Below are 16,071 nucleotides of genomic sequence, written 5' to 3'. Positions count from 1 at the left end.
TCTCAGTTTCCAGGAGATGAGACAAATCTGTGTCTCCAGAAAACTGAAGCAGGGGTCTAACCCCACCATTCCCTTTCTGATAGGTCTCTTAGAGACATATGATGCCAGAAAGCTTTCTCAGTTACATGAGAACATGCCAGCCTTAGAGGGAACCTCTGGGGATCCAGATCTCCCCAACATTGCTACTGCAGTTGAGGAGGAGGATCAAGAGGAACTCTCTGGGGATGAGGTAGACAAAGGTCTTGAGGTAGTCAGAAGGCTAACTAGGGCCAACTTAGACCTACTTGGGGAAGGATCTGGGGGACCCCCAGTACTGACCCTAATGAGGCCTAACCTTGGAGTTAGGAGAGATAGATCTCCTTCTAGGGACTCCATTAGATCTCTGCACTCTAATGCCTCTTCTCAGGGGAGAAGGAACTCTCCCCAGAGGAGATTGACTTCCCCTCAGAGAAGAGAGCATGAAGCAAGGATGAGACAAGCTAAACTGAGGATTGAAAGGGAAGAACTTGCCCTGGCCAAGGAAAAGCTTGCATTTGCTAGAGAGCAGCAGATGAGTGGGTTAGCTCCCACTGGTGGCAGCAATCTCCCAAGAGATAGAGAGAAGGGTTTAGATACTAAACACCTGACTAAGATAGTGCCCCCCTTTAAACAAGGGGATGACATCCAGAAATGGATGGCTGCTTTGGAGAGGGCCTGCACTGTGCAGTGCATTCCCCAGAGTCAGTGGGCAGCTATACTGTGGCTCTCCTTTGATGGTAAAGGTAGAGATAAGCTCCTCACTACAAGAGTGGAGGATGCTAATGATTACCAGGTCCTGAAAAATGCACTGGTTGATGGGTTTGGCTTAACCACTGAGCAGTACAGGTTGCTGTTCAGAGACACCCAGAAAACTCAGTCTCAGGACTGGTCTGACTTTGTTGATTGTGCCACTAAGGCTTTGGAAGGCTGGCTACTGGGTAGCAAGGTTACTGACTTCACAGGATTGTATAATCTTATTATGAGAGAGCAAGTCTTAAATAATTGTCAGAACCAGTTATTACACCAGCACCTGGTAGACTCTGATCTGACCTCTCCACAAGAATTGGGTAAGAGGGCAGACAAATGGGTCAGAACCAGGATTAGGCCCAAGAACCAAGGTGGTGACCAGAAAAAGGAATCAACCAAGCCTCAAGAGAAGGGTGGGAATAAATCTACAGATCAAACCACATCAGGGCCCCAAAACTCCTCTGAGGGGGGTGGGTCCCAGAATCCTTCCAACAACCAGAAGAAACCTTATTGTTATCCCTGTAAACAGGTGGGTCATTTAAAAACTGACAGCAGTTGCCCAAAGAATAACAATAAGGACCAACTTCTCACAAGCTCCTTGTACCTGCTGCTGTTTTCTCCACACCTCATACTGCCTTTTCCCTCTTTCTCTCTTTCTCTGAGGTTGGTGGCTACTTTCCAAAGCTTCTGATGCCCCAATGTTCCTTCATCTTGTTGTCAGACGTGAATTGGAAAAGCAACCAAATTAACAAGCCTTTACCACTCATATATGGCAGAGGTTTATACTTTAATTGAGCTAAGAAAAGCGTGTTGTGGGGCCCCTACGAGCCATGGTGCTTGCTTCATCATAATTAGGCATGCAGTCATTAGCCACAGCTCTGATCATGGGTCACTGAGGTCAGTTTCAATAATTCCTCAAAAACCTAACCATGCAGTCCCCCCTAACTGTGTAGTTATCTTGCTTTACTGCTGTTTGTGTGATTAGCTGGGAGGAGCTCACGGCAGCATCCTCCCTATAAAAGTGTAGATGGACCGCTCCTTAACTCTTTCTTGCTTCACATACAGATGGCTTGAGGAGGTACAGGGGAGATGCAGGTCTACTAGACAGTATAGAAGATCTGCGCCAGGTGTGTTTCTCTGCATTGGTATCCCATCACAGGCCCACAAGTGTATGTGTGATCTTTGACTCCTGGCAGTTCACAAGCAGGCGGCCAGGAAACAGTTTCAGCCTATCAACCACTGAGGAGACAAAGCCTTTGTATAAGGAATGAGGAAGCAATTAACACATTCAGCCTATCACAGGAGTTCCCTAAGTGTACCGAATTATAAATTCTCCATGTCACTGTATGTTATTGAGCCCAAGTAGCTCGCCGTGATCGTATAGCGGTTAGTACTCTGCGTTGTGGCCGCAGCAACCTCGGTTCGGATCCGAGGCACGGCATTGTGGTTGGCAATGTCACTGCAGTTGGGTTTTTCTTTTACAGAATTACAAAATGTACCAGTTGTTTTTGTAAAATGTCTATTAAAAACAGATCCTTTAAAATATTTAAACGATCTAACGACAAATTATTTTAACACACATGATTATAAGATGTAGCTATATTGTACCTACTGACATAAATTATCGTTCTTGAACCTATTTGCGGTGGGGGAATGGAGCTCTCCCCCATGCCAATCAGAATGCAGATGAATGCAGTTGCAGTTGAGTGACCTGTATTGTGGCTGTCTAGAGGGAATGCACAAATGTAGCTGTCTCGCAGCCCAATCCAGACGTCAATTGGAGACAGGTTTTCAGGCAAATAGAGCAGTAAGTGCAGAGAAATGCTCACTCTCTAAAAATGGCATTTATAAAGTAGTAAAGTTAAATCCAACCTCACCAGTAAATAGGTTTTATCAATAAATAAATAAAGCTTCTCCTCTCTGATATGGAATTACCCCCCAAAAAGTATAAGGGAATACCCAATGCTAACCTACGAGAGGGGCAGACCTCACAGTAGTGAAAAATGTAATAGACTGTTTTGTACTACCAGGACATGCAAACTACCACAGTACATGTCTTACCTTTTACTTACATAGCATGATGCCCCTAGGACTACCTAGGGCCTACCTTTTGGTTAATTATATGTAATAAAATTGGAGTTTAAGGCTTGGCAAGTAGTTTTAAATGGCAAGTCGAAGTGCACAGGCACTGCAGTAGCAGGCTTGAGACAGGTTTGAAATTATACTTTTTTGGGCGGCACAATCAGTTCCTGGGTATATGGTATACCACTTTACAAGGGGCTTTCAAGTCAATGAAATCTGTCAGTCAGGTATACTCCAATTACACACATGATTTGGGAAGAAGCACGTTCACTTCAGCACTGATTAGTAGCAATAAAGTGATCAGAGTCCTAAGGCCAACAAAAAGATACAGCAAAATGCGTAGGTGAAAAGCAATAAGGTAGGGTTGAGGCCACCTTAAGAATGCAAGGTCTAACAAAAACAAACTAAGGATAACATGAGTAAAACATCAGGTTTCTCTACGGCATTTGGTGAGACAAGTGTGCCTTCTTTTATCTTCCATAAATGCAATCTTTCCCTGACCCCTTTATTATATAGCTCTTCAAGTAAAAAAGATAAAGCACTTACAAAGGAGCCTCAAATACTCAAAGATGGTAGACTTCTGTAATATGGGCCATAGACTAAAAGCAGCACGAAAACAGAGTGCAATAGGGTCCCAAAAACTTGAGTGCCACATGAGAGTATGCATGAAAACCTATCCTTTTCCAACCTAGAGATATACTCGTGCAATTTTTGTTTTTAGGAGAGAATGTGCCTGCTGAAAAATACATTATTTTAAAAAAGTGCATTGCAGAATACCAGGAATTTGCTGTGGGACACCTTGAAAACTTTCATACAGATTATTTGCACTAAACTTACAGTCAGTTGTTGTGGCCGAGTTGGACTATAAATCCATTGGGGTCTCCCCGCGCAGGTTCGAATCCTGCCAACAACGAGAAACTTTTTAACATCGGCTACAATTTCAGAAGTTAACCTTTAGAATTTCTTCCATGTCAGTTTTATAAATAGGTGGCTTATTTTGGTGTCACTATTGCCCTTTCACATATTTATTATCGCTACCCCTTTCATATCTTTGCTATAACTCTCGTCCTACATTAGCGCTGGTGCAAACACTTCAAATTATTATACCCTGGCTCTCTCAGTCATACCATTCATGCACTTGAAACTTACTTTACCAATAAAAGAAGCAAATAGAAAAATAAAACAAAAGTGCTTGCTGGATTAGGCAAACACACTTCATAAAACTGCATTTTCTTTTCTATTCTCCCCGTGTTATAAGCTTAACTGCTCCCTGTGTAATTTCTCTTAGCCTGCTGTCCCAGGAAGAGAATTTTATCTACAGGCTCTTTCCATGTTTTTTTCCTAGTCTTTCTTTCCCTTTTCTTAGATTCGTAACTGTTCCTTTATGTGCTCTATTTAGGCGCCATTAATCTCATTTGAGCTCCTTGTACCTGCTGCTGTTTTCTCCACACCTCATACTGCCTTTTCCCTCTTTCTCTCTTTCTCTGAGGTTGGTGGCTACTTTCCAAAGCTTCTGATGCCCCAATGTTCCTTCATCTTGTTGTCAGACGTGAATTGGAAAAGCAACCAAATTAACAAGCCTTTACCACTCATACATGGCAGAGGTTTATACTTTAATTCAATGAGCTAAGAAAAGCGTGTTGTGGGGCCCCTACGAGCCATGGTGCTTGCTTCATCATAATTGGGCGCGCAGTCATTAGCCACAGCTCTGATCATGGGTCACTGAGGTCAGTTTCAATAATTCCTCAAAAACCTAACCATGCAGTCCCCCCTAACTGTGTAGTTATCTTGCTTTACTGCTGTTTGTGTGATTAGCTGGGAGGAGCTCACGGCAGCATCCTCCCTATAAAAGTATAGATGGACCGCTCCTTAACTTTTTCTTGCTTCACATACAGATGGCTTGAGGAGGTACAGGGGAGATGCAGGCCTAATAGACAGAATAGAAGATCTGCGCCAGGTGTGTTTCTCTGCATTGGTGTCCCATCACAGGCCAACAAGTGTATGTGTGATCTTTGACTTCTGGCAGTTCACAAGCAGGCAACCAGGAAACGGTTTCAGCCTATCAACCACTGAGGAGACAAAGCCTTTGTATAAGGAATGAGGAAGCAATGAACACATTCAGCCTATCACTGGAGTTCCCTGAGTGTTTCGAATTATAAATTCTCCATGTCACTGTATGTTATTGAGCCCAAGTAGCTCGCCGTGATCGTATAGTGGTTAGTACTCTGCGTTGTGGCTGCAGCAACCTCGGTTCGAATCCGAGTCACGGCATTGTGGTTGGCAATGTCACGGCAGTTGGATTTTTCTTTTACAGAATTACCAAATGTACCAGTTGTTTTTGTAAAATGTCTATTAAAAACAGATCCTTTAAAATATTTAAACGATCTAACGACAAATTATTTAAACACACATGATTATAAGATGTAGCCTTATTTTTGTTTTTAGGAGAGAATGTGCCTGCTGAAAAAAACATTATTTTTAAAAAGTGCATTGCAGGACATCAGGAATTTTCTGTGGGACACCTTGAAAACTTTCATACAGATTATTTGCACAAAACTTGCAGTCAGTTGTTGTGGCCGAGGGGTTAAGGCGATGGACTAGAAATCCATTGGGGTCCCCCCGCGCAGGTTCGAATCCTGCCAACAACGAGAAACTTTTTAACATCGGCTACACTTTCAGAAGCTAACCTTTAGAATTTCTTCCATGTCAGTTTTATAAATAGGTGGCTTATTTTGGTGTCACTATTGCCCATTCACATATTTATTATCGCTACCCCTTTCATATCTTTGCTATAACTCTCGTCCTACATTAGCGCTGGTGCAAACACTTCAAATTATTATACCCTGGCTCTCTCAGTCATACCATTCATGCACTTGAAACTTACTTTACCAATAAAAGAAGCAAATAGAAAAATAAAACAAAAGTGCTTGCTGGATTAGGCAACACACTTCATAAAACTGCATTTTCTTTTCTATTCTCCCCGTGTTACAAGCTTAACTGCTCCCTGTGTAATTTCTCTTAGCCTGCTGTCCCAGGAAGAGAATTTTATCTACAGGCTCTTTCCGTGTTTTTTTCCTAGTCTTTCTTTCCTTTTTCTTAGATTTGTAACTGTTCCTTTACGTGCTCTATTTAGGCGCCATTAATCTCATTTGAGCTCCTTGTACCTGCTGCTGTTTTCTCCACACCTCATACTGCCTTTTCCCTCTTTCTCTCTTTCTCTGAGGTTGGTGGCTACTTTCCAAAGCTTCTGATGCCCCAATGTTCCTTCATCTTGTTGTCAGACGTGAATTGGAAAAGTAACCAAATTAACAAGCCTTTACCACTCATATATGGCAGAGGTTTATACTTTAATTGAGCTAAGAAAAGCGTGTTGTGGGGCCCCTACGAGCCATGGTGCTTGCTTCATCATAATTAGGCACGCAGTCATTAGCCACAGCTCTGATCATGGGTCACTGAGGTCAGTTTCAATAATTCCTCAAAAACCTAACCATGCAGTCCCCCCTAACTGTGTAGTTATCTTGCTTTACTGCTGTTTGTGTGATTAGCTGGGAGGAGCTCATGGCAGCATCCTCCCTATAAAAGTGTAGATGGACCGCTCCTTAACTCTTTCTTGCTTCACATACAGATGGCTTGAGGAGGTACAGGGGAGATGCAGGTCTACTAGACAGTATAGAAGATCTGCGCCAGGTGTGTTTCTCTGCATTGGTGTCCCATCACAGGCCCACAAGTGTATGTGTGATCTTTGACTCCTGGCAGTTCACAAGCAGGCGGCCAGGAAACAGTTTCAGCCTATCAATCACTGAGGAGACAAAGCCTTTGTATAAGGAATGAGGAAGCAATTAACACATTCAGCCTATCACAGGAGTTCCCTGAGTGTACCGAATTATAAATTCTCCATGTCACTGTATGTTATTGAGCCCAAGTAGCTCGCCGTGATCGTATAGTGGTTAGTACTCTGCGTTGTGGCCGCAGCAACCTCGGTTCGAATCCGAGTCACGGTATTGTGTTTGGCAATGTCACGGCAGTTGGGTTTTTCTTTTACAGAATTACCAAATGTACCAGTTGTTTTTGTAAAATGTCTATTAAAAACAGATCCTTTAAAATATTTAAACGATCTAACGACAAATTATTTTAACACACATGATTATAAGATGTAGCTATATTGTACCTACTGACATAAATTATCGTTCTTGAACCTATTTGCGGTGGGGGAATGGAGCTCTCCCCCATGCCAATCAGAATGCAGATGAATGCAGTTGCAGTTGAGTGACCTGTATGTGGCTGTCTAGAGGGAATGCACAAATGTAGCTGTCTCGAAGCCCAATCCAGACGTCAATTGGAGACAGGTTTTCAGGCAAATAGAGCAGTAAGTGCAGAGAAATGCTCACTCTCTAAAAATGGCATTTATAAAGTAGTAAAGTTAAATCCAACCTCACCAGTAAATAGGATTTATCAATAAATAAATAAAGCTTCTCCTCTCTGATATGGAATTACCCCCCAAAAAGTATAAGGGAATACCCAATGCTAACCTACGAGAGGGGCAGACCTCACAGTAGTGAAAAATGTAATAGACTGTTTTGTACTACCAGGACATGCAAACTACCACAGTACATGTCTTACCTTTTACTTACATAGCATGATGCCCCTAGGACTACCTAGGGCCTACCTTTTGGTTAATTATATGTAATAAAATTGGAGTTTAAGGCTTGGCAAGTAGTTTTAAATGGCAAGTCGAAGTGGCAGTACACTGCAGCACAGGCACTGCAGTAGCAGGCTTGAGACAGGTTTGAAATGATACTTTTTTGGGCGGCACAATCAGTTCCTGGGTATATGGTATACCACTTTACAAGGGGCTTTCAAGTCAATGAAATCTGTCAGTCAGGTATACTCCAATTACACACATGATTAGGGAAGAAGCACGTTCACTTCAGCACTGATTAGTAGCAATAAAGTGATCAGAGTCCTAAGGCCAACAAAAAGATACAGCAAAATGCGTAGGTGAAAAGCAATAAGGTAGGGTTGAGGCCACCTTAAGAATGCAAGGTCTAACAAAAACAAACTAAGGATAACATGAGTAAAACATCAGGTATCTCTACGGCATTTGGTGAGACAAGTGTGCCTTCTTTTATCTTCCATAAATGCAACCTTTCCCTGACCCCTTTATTATATAGCTCTTCAAGTAAAAAAGATAAAGCACTTACAAAGGAGCCTCAAATACTCAAAGATGGTAGACTTCTGTAATATGGGCCATAGACTAAAAGCAGCACGAAAACAGAGTGCAATAGGGTCCCAAAAACTTGAGTGCCACATGAGAGTATGCATGAAAGCCTATCCTTTTCCAAACTAGAGATATACTCATGCAATTTTTGTTTTTAGGAGAGAATGTGCCTGCTGAAAAATACATTATTTTAAAAAAGTGCATTGCAGAATACCAGGAATTTGCTGTGGGACACCTTGAAAACTTTCATACAGATTATTTGCACAAAACTTACAGTCAGTTGTTGTGGCCGAGTGGTTAAGGCGATGGACTAGAAATCCATTGGGGTCTCCCCGCGCAGGTTCGAATCCTGCCAACAACGAGAAACTTTTTAACATCGGCTACAATTTCAGAAGTTAACCTTTAGAATTTCTTCCATGTCAGTTTTATAAATAGGTGGCTTATTTTGGTGTCACTATTGCCCTTTCACATATTTATTATCGCTACCCCTTTCATATCTTTGCTATAACTCTCGTCCTACATTAGCGCTGGTGCAAACACTTCAAATTATTATACCCTGGCTCTCTCAGTCATACCATTCATGCACTTGAAACTTACTTTACCAATAAAAGAAGCAAATAGAAAAATAAAATAAAAGTGCTTGCTGGATTAGGCAAACACACTTCATAAAACTGCATTTTCTTTTCTATTCTCCCCGTGTTACAAGCTTAACTGCTCCCTGTGTAATTTCTCTTAGCCTGCTGTCCCAGGAAGAGAATTTTATCTACAGGCTCTTTCCGTGTTTTTTTCCTAGTCTTTCTTTCCCTTTTCTTAGATTTGTAACTGTTCCTTTATGTGCTCTATTTAGGCGCCATTAATCTCATTTGAGCTCCTTGTACCTGCTGCTGTTTTCTCCACACCTCATACTGCCTTTTCCCTCTTTCTCTCTTTCTCTGAGGTTGGTGGCTACTTTCCAAAGCTTCTGATGCCCCAATGTTCCTTCATCTTGTTGTCAGACGTGAATTGGAAAAGCAACCAAATTAACAAGCCTTTACCACTCATACATGGCAGAGGTTTATACTTTAATTCAATGAGCTAAGAAAAGCGTGTTGTGGGGCCCCTACGAGCCATGGTGCTTGCTTCATCATAATTGGGTGCGCAGTCATTAGCCACAGCTCTGATCATGGGTCACTGAGGTCAGTTTCAATAATTCCTCAAAAACCTAACCATGCAGTCCCCCCTAACTGTATAGTTATCTTGCTTTACTGCTGTTTGTGTGATTAGCTGGGAGGAGCTCACGGCAGCATCCTCCCTATAAAAAGTATAGATGGACCGCTCCTTAACTTTTTCTTGCTTCACATACAGATGGCTTGAGGAGGTACAGGGGAGATGCAGGTCTAATAGACAGAATAGAAGATCTGCGCCAGGTGTGTTTCTCTGCATTGGTGTCCCATCACAGGCCAACAAGTGTATGTGTGATCTTTGACTTCTGGCAGTTCACAAGCAGGCAACCAGGAAACGGTTTCAGCCTATCAACCACTGAGGAGACAAAGCCTTTGTATAAGGAATGAGGAAGCAATGAACACATTCAGCCTATCACTGGAGTTCCCTGAGTGTTTCGAATTATAAATTCTCCATGTCACTATATGTTATTGAGCCCAAGTAGCTCGCCGTGATCGTATAGTGCAGGGGTGCCCAAACCTGTCCTGGCGGGCCGTATCCATGCCAGATTTTTGGGATATCCCCATCTGGTGATCACGGTTCGATCCCCGGCGCCGGCGGCAGATCAGAGTGCCCAGGACGGGGTCCATGTGACCCGGGCAGTCCTATCCCCTGGGTGTACGTGGTTGTCCGACATGTCGGTCGGATGTGCTTTTACGTACCGGATCGGAATCGGCCCCCATAAAATCGTACGTAAAGTTTATAGCAAATCAACCTGAAATCTGCTGGGTCAGAAAGGGCTCGATTCCGATCCGTGTCGGAAGGTTAGGAGTCCGTACGAATTTGTCGGGACGGCATGGCAGAGTGCCCGGGATGGGCTCCATGGCTCTTGGGCAGTCGTCCCCCAGGCGTCCGGGGCTCCATCCGGGCCGACGGCATGGCAGAGTGCCTGGGACGGGCTCCATGCGTCCCGGGCCTTCGTCCCCCGGGCGTCCGGGGCTCCATCCAGGCTGACAGCATGGCAGAGTGCCCGGGTCGGGCTCCATGGTTTTCAGGGTGGTCCTCCCCTGGGTGTCGGGGCGCTCCAGGCCGAAGGCATGGGAAAGTGCCCAGGACGGGCTCCATGCGTCCCGGGCATTAGTCCCCCGGGCGTCCGGGGCTCCATCCAGGCTGACGGTATGGCAGAGTGCCCGGGTCGGGCTCCATGGCTTTCACGGTGGTCCTCCCCTGGGTGTCTGGGGGCTCCAGGCCGAAGGCATGGAAAAGTGCCCAGGACGGGCTCCATGCGTCCCGGGCACGGGCACGGGGACGGGGACAGGGTCGGGAGAGTCCAGGCGGCTTCACTTCCGTGTCCAGGCATCTGATCGCCCAGATTCCCTCGGCCATCTGGCGCCCGGATCCCCCCGGGCATCTGGTCGCCCGCAACGCTTTCCTATGGGGCGACCAGATGGCCGAACTTCCCTGGAAGTCCCGATGAGGTGCTATTCGCTGCCCGGATCCCAGCGAGGGCTCCAGGAGGTCGGGTACATTCGCGCCTTGGGTCCCCTCTGTCACCTCGCGTGCACAGATTACAAGAAAAGGGGGTAATTTTCCTCCGGATTACTAGGGAGAAGGGTACGCCCGGACACCCCTCCGAGGCTGGTGGTTCTCTGCCATGGGGACCAGATGGGCTATGCCTGGGCAACACCTCCCTAGGCCACCCGGGGCTTCCTTCCTCCAGGCCAACTGCATGTCAAATTGCCCAGGACGGGCTCCATGGCTCCTGGGTAGTCGTCCCCCGGGCGTCCGGGGCTCCATCCAGGCTGACGGCATAGAAAAGTGCCCAGGACGGGCTCCATGCGTCCCGGGCATTCGTCCCCTGGGCGTCCGGGGCTCCATCTAGGCTGACGGTATGGCAGAGTGCCCGGGTCGGGCTCCATGGTTTTCACGGTGGTCCTCCCCTGGGTGTCTGGGGGCTCCAGGCCGAAGGCACGGAAAAGTGCCCAGGAAGGGCTCCATGCGTCCCGGGCATTCGTCCCCCGGGCTTCCGGGGCTCCATCCAGGCTGACGGCATGACAGAGTGCCCGGGTCGGGCTCCATGGGTCCCGTGCAGCCCTCCCCCGGGCGTCCGGGGCTCCCACCGCCAGGCCGACGGCATGTCAAAGTGCCCAGGACGGGCTCCATGAGTCCGGGACATTCCTCCCCCGGGCGCCCGGGACACCCATCTCCAGGAGGCCAACGGCATTGGCAAAGTACCCAGGACGGGCTCCATGGGTCCCGGGCAGACCTCCCTCGGGCGTCCGGGGCACCCATCTCCATGAGGCCAACGGCATTGGCAAAGTACCCGGGAAGGGCTCCATGGGTCCCGGGTAGACCTCCCCCGGGCGTCCGGGGCACCCATCTCCATGAGGCCAACGGCATTGGCAAAGTACCCAGGACGGGCTCCATGGGTCCTGGGCAGCTTCCCCCGGGCGTCCGGGGCACCCACCTCCAGGCCGACGGCATGTCAAAGTACCCAGGACGGGCTCCACGGGTCCCGGGCATTCCTCCCCCAGGTCGTCCGGGCCCTAGAGATCCGGTGGTCCAACCTGCGCCTGAGGCCCAGCCGGGGTCCAAGAGCCCTGCCTTGCGTGGGCAGGCAGTCAGGAACCCTACCGCGAAGGCTTGGGATGGATGGGGAGCTGGGAGTCCTTTCGATCCCGGCCCTCTGGTCGCCCGCGATGCTTTCCAATGGGGCGACCAGATGGCCGGGCTTCCCTGGAAGTCCCGATGAGGTGCCATTCGGCTCCTGGATCCCAGCTAGGGCTCCATGAGGTCGGGTTCTTTTACGCCTTGGGTCCCCTCTGTCACCTCGCGTGCACGGATTGCAAGAAAGGGGGGTAATTTCCCTCCGGATTACTAGGGGCAGGGTATGCCCGGACACCTCTCCAGGGCTGGTGGTTCTCTGCCCGGGGGGACCAGATGAGATATGCCTGGGCAACACCTCCCCCGGGCGTCTGGGGGCTCCATTCTCCGGGCCAACGGCATGGCTCAATGCCCAGGACGGGCTCCACGTGTCCCGGACAGACCTCCCCTGGGCGTCCGGGGCACCCATCTCCAGGAGGCCAACGGGATGGCAAAGTACCCGGGAAGGGCTCCACGGGTCCCGGGCAGCCTTCCCCCGGGCGTCCGGGGCTCCCACCTCCAGGCCGACGGCATGTCACAGTGCCCAGGACGGGCTCCATGGGCCCCGGACAGCCCTCCCCCCGGGCGTTCGGGGCACACATCTCCAGGAGGCCAACAGCGTTGCAAAGTACCCGGAAAGGACTCCACGGGTACCGGGCAGTCCTCCCCCGGGCGTCCGGGGCACCCATCTCCATGAGGCCAACGGCATTGGCAAAGTACCCGGGAGGGGCTCCACGGGTCCCGGGCAGGCCTCCCCCGGGCGTCCAGGGCACCCACCTCCAGGCCGACGGCATGTAAAAGTGCCCAGGACGGGCTCCATGGGTCCCGGGCAGCCCACCCCCGGGCATCTGGGGCACCCATCTCCAGGAGGCCAACGGAGTTGCAAAGTACCCGGGAAGGGCTCCACGGGTACCGGGCAGTCCTCCCCCAGGCGTCCGGGGGCTCCCTTCTCCAGGCCGACGGCATGGTTCAATGCCCAGGACGGGACGTCAAGTGGCCAGGACGGGCTCCATGCGTCCCGGGCATTCGTCCCGGGACGGGGACGGGGTGGGGAAGAGTCCAGGCGGCTTCACCTCCATGCCCGGCCATCTGGTCGCCCGGATTCCCTCGGCCATCTGGTCGCCCGGATCCCCTCGGGCATCTGGTCGCCCGCAACGCTTTCCTATGGGGGGGACCAGATGGCCGAACTTCCCTGGAAGTCTTAATGAGGTGCCATTCGCCTCCCGGATCCCAGCGAGGGCTCCATGAGGTCGGGTTCTTTCACGCCTTGAGTCCCCTCTGTCACCTCGCGTGCACAGATTGCAAGAAAGGGGGGTAATTTGCCTCCGGATTACTTTGGGGCAGGGTATGCCCGGACACCCCTCCAGGGTTGGTGGTTCTCTGCCATGGGGACCAGATGGGATATGCCTGGGCAACACCTCCCTAGGCCACCCGGAGCTTCCTTCCTCCAGGCCAACTGCATGTCAAATTGCCCAGGACGGGCTCCATGGCTCTTGGGCAGTCGTCCCCCGGGCGTCCGGTGCTCCATCCAGGCCGACGGCATGGCAGAGTGCCCGGGACAGGCTCCATGCGTCCCGGGCCTTCGTCCCCCCGGGCGTCCGGGGCTCCATCCAGGCTGACGGCATGGCAGAGTGCCTGGGACGGGCTCCACGGGCCCCGGGCGTCCGGGGCTCCCTTCCCCGGGCCAGCGGCATGTCAGAGTGCCCAGGACGGGCTCCACGGGCCCCGGTCATCCGGGGCACCCTTCCCCGGGCCAGCGGCATGTCAGAGTGCCCAGGACCAGTTCCACGGGTCCCGGGCAGTCCTCCCCCGGGCGTCCGGGGCTCCCTTCCCCGGGCCAAAGCATATCAGAGTGCCCAGGACGGGCTCCACGGGTTCCGGGCGTCCAGGTCTCCCTTCCCTGGCCCAACGGCTTGTCAGAGTGCCCAGGACAGGCTCCACGGGCCCCGGGCGTCCGGGGCACCCTTCCCCGGGCCAGCGGCATGTCAGAGTGCCCAGGACGAGTTCCACGGGTCCCGGGCAGTCCTCCCCCCGGGTGTCCGGGGCTCCCTTCCCCGGGCCAACGGCATACAGGAGTGCCCAGGACGGGCTCCACGGGTCCCGGACGTCCGGGGCTCCCTTCCCCGGGCCAACGGCATACAGGAGTGCCCAGGACGGGCTCCACAGGTCCTGGTCGTCTGGGGCTCCCTTCCCCGGGCCAACGGCTTGTCAGAGGGCCAAGGACGGGCTCCACGGGTCCCGGTCGTCTGGGGTCCCTCCCCCGGGCCAACAGCAGGTCAGAGTGCCCAGGACGGGCTCCACGGGTCCCGGGCAGCCCGCCCCCCGGGCGTTCGGGGCACCCATCTCCAGGAGGCCAACGGCGTTGCAAAGTACCCGGGAAGGGCTCCACGGGTACCGGGCAGTCCTCCCCCGGGCATCCGGGGCTCCCTTCTCCAGGCCAACGGCATGGTTCAATGCCCAGGACGGGCTCCATGTGTCCCGGACAGACCTCCCCCGGGCGTCCGGGGCACCCATCTCCAGGCCAACGGCATGGCTCAATGCCCAGGACGGGCTCCATGGGTCCGGGGAGGCGTCCCATGCGCCTCCGGGCTTGGGAGCCCCGGCTGGGTCCAGGGGCCCGGGTGGGCCCCGGGTCGGGTGCTCCGGCCCTGGTCCCTGTCTCCCAGCCTACCGCACTGCCAAGGGCCTAGGAATGGGTTCCGTTGTTCCCGGGGAGCCTCCCCTTGCTTGGCTGGGTTCAGGAGCAGTGGCTAGGGCCCCTGAGGGCCCGGGGAGGGCGGCCTCCCCACCCCGGGCTCTGTCCTTGGTCCTGCTGCGTGGCAGGGTGCCCGGGACGGGGTCCGGAGGGACCGGGGAGGCGTCCCATGCACCTCCGGGCTTGGGAGCCCCGGCTGGGTCCAGGGGCCCGGGCGGGCCCCGGGTCGGGTGCTCCGGCCCTGGTCCCTGTCTCCCAGCCTACCGCACTGCCAAGGGCCTAGGAATGGGTTCCGTTGTTCCCGGGGAGCCTCCCCTTGCTTGGCTGGGTTCAGGAGCAGTGGCTAGGGCCCCTGAGGGCCCGGGGAGGGCGGCCTCCCCACCCCGGGCTCTGTCCTTGGTCCTGCTGCATGGCAGGGTGCCCGGGACGGGGTCCGGAGGGACCGGGGAGGCGTCCCATGCACCTCCGGGCTTGGGAGCCCCGGCTGGGTCCAGGGGCCCGGGCGGGCCCCGGGTCGGGTGCTCCGGCCCTGGGCCCTGTCTCCCAGCCTGCCGCACGGCCAAGGGCCCGGGAAGGGGTTCCGATGTGCCCGGGGAGCCTCCCCTTGCTTGGCTGGGTTCAGGAGCAGTGGCTAGGGCCCCTGAGGGCCCGGGGAGGGCGGCCTCCCCACCCCGGGCTCTGTCCTTGGTCCTGCTGCGTGGCAGGGTGCCCGGGACGGGGTCCGGAGGGACCGGGGAGGCGTCCCATGCACCTCCGGGCTTGGGAGCCCCGGCTGGGTCCAGGGGCCCGGGCGGGCCCCGGGTCGGGTGCTCCAGCCCTGGGCCCTGTCTCCCAGCCTGCCGCACGGCCAAGGGCCCGGGAAGGGGTTCCGATGTGCCCGGGGAGCCTCCCCTTGCTTGGCTGGGTTCAGGAGCAGTGGCTAGGGCCCCTGAGGGCCCGGGGAGGGCGGCCTCCCCACCCCGGGCTCTGTCCTTGGTCCTGCTGCGTGGCAGGGTGCCCGGGACGGGTCCGGAGGGACCGGGGAGGCGTCCCATGCACCTCCGGGCTTGGGAGCCCCGGCTGCGTCCAGGGGCCCGGCCGGGCCCCGGGTCGGGTGCTCCGGCCCTGGGCCCTGTCTCCCAGCCTGCCGCACTGCCAAGGGCCCGGGAAGGGGTTCCGATGTGCCCGGGGAGCCTCCCCTTGCTTGGCTGGGTTCAGGAGCAGTGGCTAGGGCCCCTGAGGGCCCGGGGAGGGCGGCCTCCCCACCCCGGGCTCTGTCCTTGGTCCTGCTGCGTGGCAGGGTGCCCGGGACGGGGTCCGGAGGGACCGGGGAGGCGTCCCATGCGCCTCCGGGCTTGGGAGCCCCGGCTGGGTCCAGGGGCCCGGGCGGGCCCTGGGTCGGGTGCTCAGGCCCTGGGTCCTGTCTCCCAGCCTGCCGCACTGCCAAGGGCCCGGAAAGGGGTTCCGATGTGCCCGGGGAGCCTCCCCTTGCTTGTCTGTGTTCAGGAGCTCCATCCGGGGCCCCTGAGGGCCCCGGGGAGGGTGGCCT

The 16,071-nt window shown here is 53.2% G+C and overlaps 4 non-coding genes across 4 annotated transcripts; all 4 read left to right on the top strand.

The window, feature by feature from the left end:
• The first annotated feature begins 5,046 nt into the window (after nt 1-5,046).
• Nucleotides 5,047-5,118, top strand: TRNAH-GUG (transfer RNA histidin (anticodon GUG)). The gene has a single exon. It is a non-coding gene; the product is annotated as a tRNA-His (tRNA).
• Nucleotides 5,119-5,413: 295 nt separating this feature from the next.
• On the top strand, nt 5,414-5,495 carry TRNAS-AGA (transfer RNA serine (anticodon AGA)). Its single transcript has one exon. It is a non-coding gene; the product is annotated as a tRNA-Ser (tRNA).
• Nucleotides 5,496-6,776: 1,281 nt separating this feature from the next.
• Nucleotides 6,777-6,848, top strand: TRNAH-GUG (transfer RNA histidin (anticodon GUG)). The gene has a single exon. It is a non-coding gene; the product is annotated as a tRNA-His (tRNA).
• Nucleotides 6,849-8,344: 1,496 nt separating this feature from the next.
• TRNAS-AGA (transfer RNA serine (anticodon AGA)) lies at nt 8,345-8,426 on the top strand. The gene has a single exon. It is a non-coding gene; the product is annotated as a tRNA-Ser (tRNA).
• The last annotated feature ends 7,645 nt before the right edge of the window (nt 8,427-16,071 follow it).

The sequence above is a fragment of the Lissotriton helveticus genome, chromosome 12, assembly GCF_964261635.1.
Source record: "Lissotriton helveticus chromosome 12, aLisHel1.1, whole genome shotgun sequence".
Lineage (NCBI taxonomy): Eukaryota > Metazoa > Chordata > Amphibia > Caudata > Salamandridae > Lissotriton > Lissotriton helveticus.
This window is presented reverse-complemented; position numbering and strand designations above follow the sequence as displayed.